This window comes from Achroia grisella, unplaced genomic scaffold (assembly GCF_030625045.1).
Source record: "Achroia grisella isolate CSIRO2021 unplaced genomic scaffold, CSIRO_AGI_Agris_v1 utg598, whole genome shotgun sequence".
Classification (NCBI taxonomy): Eukaryota; Metazoa; Arthropoda; class Insecta; order Lepidoptera; family Pyralidae; genus Achroia; species Achroia grisella.
In genome coordinates this window covers 20,662-28,102 of record NW_026712958.1, presented here as the reverse complement: position 1 = coordinate 28,102, position 7,441 = coordinate 20,662, and positions in this window count along the sequence as shown.

Below are 7,441 nucleotides of genomic sequence, written 5' to 3'. Positions count from 1 at the left end.
CCACACCAGTATCTAAGGAAGTTAAAGTAGTGAATGTTGGTTTAAACGTTATACAATATGAAATACTATGCGATTTGTATAGCTATATACTGTGGGTGCGTTAAAGTTACATTTACTTATATATGTGTACACGCGATTTCGTCCGACTTAAATTTTCTAAAATAAAAAAAATCTAAAATAAAAGTAGCATAACTTACTCCTTATTACATCGGCTACCTGCCAATAAAAGTCCCGTCAAAATCGGTCCAGCCATTTCAGAGATTAGCCGGAACAAACAGACATACAAAAATTGTAAAAAACATTATTTTGTTATTTGTAAAAAATATTCTTTTGTTCTCTTACTTGTTCTATCTATTCAAAAGAGCAACACACAAGTTTCTTGCTCATTCTTCTTGTGATGAATCTGCATTCCGAATGAGTGGTAGAATCAAAATATGACTATTCAAAAGTGCTTGTAATGAGTTTATTTGAATAAAGATTATTTCTTTCTATATATAAATTAAATTGGAGTGTCTGTTTGTAATATTGTAATAACCGTTTCTTACTACACGCATATGAATATAAATACGATGCATACACCAAAATAACATTTTTTACTATTTTTGTCTGTCTGTTTATTTCTGGCTAATGTCTGATATGGCATGACCGATTTTGATGGGACTTTTTTTAGCAGGTAGCTGAGGTAATACGAAATAACTTAGGCTACATTTTTGTTTTAGATAAATATCTTTTATTTTAGAAAAATAAAGTTACATTCCACGACGACGAAGTCACGGGAACAGCTAGTGTAGAATAAATTTTGATTAGAGTTAATTATTATATCAGTTTATTTACTTCTTCTTATTATGATTCTTTAATTTATGTCTTTTATCCTCAGTAGAGTACCTTCGGTATTGTCGACAGTGGAAGTGTCTCTATGTATATTAACATCCAAAGTGGTATACAGGTTTAAAACTGATTAATTTGGTAGTTTATTACCGGTGTTTCCATCACAGGAAAGTCAGTCAGAAATATACATTTTCCTTTCGGTCTATATGAGGTAATTACCACTATACCACAGTTAAATTTATCTATACATATAAATAACATTGGAGTGTCTGTTTGTAATATTGAAATAACAGTTGTTTACTACATGCATATGAATATAAATACGGTACATACACCAAAATAACATTTTTTACTATTTTTGTCTGTCCGTCTGTCTATTTGTTCCGGCTAATCTCTGAAATGGCGGGACCGATTTTGATGGGACTTTTATTGGCAGGTAGCTGATGTAATAAGGAGTAACTTAGGCTACCTTTATTTTAGAAAAATTCATTCATTTTTTAATAATAAAGTTATATTCCACGCGGACGAAATCACTAGTAAAAATAACATGTATGAAATTGCTTTTAAAAAAAAGTAATTCAATTGAGTTTCTTGCCAGTTCTTCTCAATTGGATCTATATACTGAACTGGACGGTAGGGAAAAAAATACAATTATAATGTAAAGTTTTGACGTTCATAAGCGGCTAAAATGTCCTACATGAATAAATGATTTTAGAATTTGAATTTATATTTGACTTGAACTGCATATTCATTACAAATAAAGCTATTATATTAATCAGTAAATAGCAAATTGAATATTATACGTGTTGTTTAGTTGATAATAAAGATCGTTAAAATTGTTTTAAAGTAATTAAAAATGTAATTATTAATTAAATAGTGTTATATTATCTGATTATAATGAGTTATTGTATTTCTTGTTTGTCTCTACAATAGCAAGACGATTTTCAGGGTCTACTTTTTTCTTCTTTCTTTCTTTCTTTATCATAATGAGAGTAAATTCTTGCTACACTTAAAACTCTTATACAGTTTTCATTCTTTTTATATATTACTAGTTACCCAACCCGGCTTCGCCCGGGTGTACATGTATTATATATAATTCTTCTTGAATCACTCTATCTATTAAAAAAATGGTTCAAAATCCGTTGCGTAGTTTTAAAGGTTTAAGCATACATATGGACGAACAGACAGCAACAGCGACTTTGTTTTATACTATGTAATCTTATATATAAAATTCTCGTGTCACAGTTTTCGTTCCCATACTCCTCCTTTCATGAGAATCGGTTAAAGCCGTTTCGGCGGCTTGACCGATTCTCATTAAATTTTGTGAGCGTATTGAGTAGGTCTGAGAATCGGTAAACATTCAGTAAATCGATTTTGCTAATTTTAGTCTTAAAATATTCGTGGAATTTAACTTTATTTTTCTAAAAAAACAATATATATCGTAAAATAAAAAGTAGCCTAAGTTACTCCTTATTACATCAGCTACCTGCTAATAAAAGTCCCATCAAAATCGGTACAGCCATTTCAGAGATTAGCCTTAACAAACAAACAGACAAAAATTGTAAAAAAAAATATTTTATAACCGTATTCATATTCATATGCATGTAGTAAAAAACTGTTATTTCAATATTACAAACTGACACTCCAATTTTATTTACATGTATGTATCGATTATTATTTCTTAGGTATGTTAGTATATAAGGTGCATGTTAATAATGTGGGCCGGGTAGCTTGAATTAAATAAATAGTTAATTGAGCGTATCTTTTCAAGTATTCACCGTTAGTTATTTAGTTAGGATATTGTGACATACGCTGCCCACCGCGCCGGCCGACGCTACCCTACGTAATATTATTACATATTATTCAAAGTCGACGTTCCATCGCACTCTCCCACACTCGCCGCTATTATTGCAATATTGCAAACTAATTACTACATTTGCTTTAACTGTAACCGTCGATAAATAATTAATACATAACCAGCGCGTGGTTAAATTTAACGTTTTCCTCATAACCGGTCTTTTTACGGTTCCATAACAAAAATATTCAATTGTACAAATACAATTTAGAATAGAATAGAAATCGTTTATTCAAATAAACTTAATTTAAACACTTTTGAATAGTCATAACAATTTTTTAATCTACCGCTCATTAGGAAAGCTGTCTCATCACAAGAAGAAAATGGTTGCTCTTTTAAACAATCCTTGTAAGTTCACATTTACAAGTCGAAACGTGTGAATACAAACTACCAACCAGCACGAATTAATTTAGGCACAATAAGATTAAATCAGTCGTAGTGATAAGAGCAGACCAGTCCCTACAAGCAGTACTCGTTCACGTGTGTGACGGATGAGCCAGCCATCACTGCGCTCGACCATATTTTAGGGAGCCCAATGACCCGGCCCACCACGCCGCCACATGACTGGACATTTTAGTAAGCATGACTACTCACCACTCAATTGAGTAGGCGACTGATGAAAACTTTAGTTATAGAAATTGTCAATCAGAAGAGAGATTATAAACTATTTTATAAACTGCTTGTGGGGACTGGTCTGTTCAGGTTGTGAACACTGATTAAATTTTTTGTTCTTTGCGATAGCATATGCTGGTGGTCACACTATTCTCACAAATATGAATTTTAATAACTGTATTTATCATAAACATGTTCCACTATTATTTGAAAAGAATACGAGCTGAGTTTCTTGTCAGTTCTTCTCATCTCGATATCATTCCGAACTGACGGTAGATTTGACATATCATAAGAGTCTGTAATAGACCTACATGAATAAAGATATTTTGAATTTTGAATTTATTAACTCGTGTACTTAATAGTCTTTAAATGAAAGAACTGTCTCAATGATCTCAGTTTAAAATAAAGCCCCATTCAAAATAGGTCCATCCGTTTAGAAACAATAAAACCACAAACAGTCAGACACTGTTCATCGGGGTGGATAAAGGAACTCTTGCGGTGAATATAGGAACATAATATTTTGACAATCTACTGATTAAATTCTGGGGTAAAAGTAAATAAAAAAAAATGTGTTGAACATGCGTAAATACAATATTTAGACATTTATATAATGAGATGAGGGACGGATGAGAGACCAACTCTCGATTTAAATTAACTGCTGAAATAATGTAATGTTTAAAATTTACACTTATTATGCGGCATCTATACATATAAATAAAATTGGAGTGTCTGTTTGTAATATTGAAATAACCGTTTTCTACTACATGCATATGAATATAAATATGGTACATGCACAAAAATAACATATTTTACTATTTTTGTCTGTCTGTCTGTTTATTACAGCTAATCTCTGAAATGGCTGGACCGATTTTGATGGGACTTTTATTAGCAGATAGCTGATGTAATAAGGAGTAACTTAGGCAACTTTTATTTTAGAAAAAAAATTATGTTTGTATGTATAATAAAGTTAATTTCCACGCGGACGGAGTTGCGGGTACAGCTAGTTATGAATATAATGATAAATCTCTTGAGTTAGATAGTTAATATGTATTTATAATTCTCTGATGACAATTGATTTAATAATTAAATAATATTTAATATTTATATATTTTGCATGCCTAATGAGGCAAAACATAATGGTACATTATATTACAATAACAACCAATGTAAACCTATGTTTAGTGCAAATAAATTTGATTTGATTTGATTTGATGTTAGCATGGCGTGGCTACACAGGCTAGAATAGGATAGATATCCCTATGTTACGTCACTAGTACAGTGAGGTAACTGTAGACGGAACACCAGTTGCCGCGTCACTTTCTAGAGGCGACACCCGCTCGACCAGTCCTTTCTAGACGTAAATCTAAACGTTTCCTAGATCGTGCAATACTCATTACGAACGAGCTGTACCCGCGAGTTCGTCCGGGTGGAATTTTGCAACACTTTATATTTCTAAAATAAGAAGAAGAGAAGACATCAGGTGCCTGCCAATAAGTCCCGTCAAAATCGGTCCAGCCATTTCAGAGATTAGCCGGAACAAACAGACAGACAGACAAAAATTGTAAAAAATGTTTTTTGCTATATGTACCGTATATATATTCATATGAATGTAGTAAAAAACGGTTATTTCAATATTACAAACAGACACTCCAATTTTATTTATATGTATAGATGTATGTACATAAGGTTTGTTGAGTCAGACTATACAATTGATTGAGAGGAATGATACTGGACCAGTTCTGAGAGTAGTTCATGATGACCAGACCTTATGCTCATCTTATCATCCTCCACTGATGCTGCCAGCGTAAACCGTTAGCGCAGGCGGGTGCACCATTCCATTATCTTATTATTAATTTTATAAACACGAAAGTTTTTGTATATGGAAGATTGTTACTCTTTCACGCAAAAACTGCTGAACGGATTTGGATGAAACTTTTCAGTAACATAGCTTATATATCAGAATAACACAGGCTATAATTTAAAAAGATATTATGTACATTGTGGTGCAGAAGAAATCGCGCGGGTCAGCTAGTTTAAAATAATGTTACGTACAGATGGAATGTTGACTTAATTATCAACATGACCAAATGTTGAAACGTAATACAAATAGAAATAGAAATAGAAATAATCTTTATTCAAATAAACTCATTACAAGCACTTTTGAATAGTCATATTTTGATTCTACCACTCATTCGGAATGCAGATTCATCACAAGAAGAATGAGCAAGAAACTTGTGTGTTGCTCTTTTTAATAGATGTTTTTTTTTATATAAATAATTATAGTATAACAAGTAAGAGGCATGCGATAATCAACATAGAAGTCGCTACGCACTCATTATTAATGTAATCAGATAATATTGTCAGTGCTATGGATTTAAAGTTTTTCTATAAAAACATTGTTATCGTTAACGAATTCTTCAATTTTATAGTAAGCTTTTTTGCAAAGGAAGTGTTCTATATGACACTAGCTTCTGCCCGCGGCTTCGGTCGCATTAATTTATCCCCTTAGGGGTGGAATTTATCAAAATCCTTTCTTAGAGGATACCTACGTCATAGTAGCTTTATGCATGCAAAGTCTCAGCCCGATCGGTTTAAAATTGACAAAGTTCCATACAAACTTTCATCCCCTATTTTATCATCTTGGGGGTAGAATTAATCAAAATCCTTTCTTAGCGGATGCCTACGTCATAACATCTACCTGCATGCCAAATTTCAGCCCGATCCGTCCAGTGGTTTGGGCTGTGCGTTGATAGATCACTATTACAGTCAGTTACCTTTTAAGTTATATATATTTAGATTTAAATCTTTTTTCAGGCAGACTTATAACAGACTCTGGTATTTTATTATAAAACCTTACACAATTGCCATAAAACGAATTACTAATATGGGACACAGATACATCAAAATAATAATTGCATTTAATAATGTCCAGTAAGACAAATTCAATATTGTCTACTAAGCACTGCTGTATCTAAACTGTGTCCCATAACTTTAGTTAAACGACGTTTAGGTAATTAAAATAATATTTGATTATTACACAATGTTTGGTTTCGCTCGAGTGTATAATCTGTAGGAGGTTGTTCATGTACCCAGCCTACACTTGGTATTGTACGGCACTTTCATTTGGTTTTACCTACCTTGTTTGTTTGTTTAGTGACCAGTCACCTGCTGGTGGACGGTACGGGGAAGTGTTTGCTATAATTATGTTGTTTATTTAGAAAACATCTAATTATTTACTTAATGAGAGTTAGTTATATCATTATAAATAAATGGAAATTAGGTTATTTGCTGTACTTTAGAATTCTAGCGAAAAATAAAAAACCAGTTTCAACGATTCGATATTTATATTTGCTCTAATATAAGTGTGTGAAGAATACAATATCTATACATATAAATAAAATTGGAGTGTCTGTTTGTAATATTGAAATAACCGTTTTTTAATACATGCATATGAATATAAATACGGTACATACACCAAAATTACATTTTTTACAATTTTTGTCTGTCTGTCTGTTTGTTCCGGTTAATCTCTGAAATGGCTGACCCGATTTTGACAGAACTTTTTTTGGCAGGTAGCTGATGTAATAAGGAGTAACTTAGGCTACTTTTATTTTAGAGAAATAAAGTTAAATTCCACGCGGACGAAGTCGCGGGTACAGCTAGTAACAAATAAATAAAACTGGACAATTACCATAGCGCCATCTAGTCCCAAGCTAAGCAGAGCTTGTGTTATGGGTACTAGACAACTGATATAAACACTTAGATATTTTACTAGTTCTTTTATCTTTTTACTAGTTTTTTATTTACTATTTACACAACAACTTTTATTTATTTTTTACAATCCTACCTAACAATTTTCTTTGACATTCATTATAATTCCTAAGGGTATTATTTTATTTGATTGTAGCTTTTATTCGCTCGACAATAGGCTACGGTAACCATTTACCATGATATAGGCCGTATGTTTGCCGACATCATCATCATCATCATCAACATCATCATCAGCCCACTTCAGTCCACAGCCTTGCCAGCATCGTAGTATAAAAAAAGTGTAGTGTTGCTTCCGATCGATCCCCCGTCCAATTCAAACGGGGATCGATATTACGACGGCCTGAGCCGAGGATCGAACCCCTAGCGGTGTCAGTA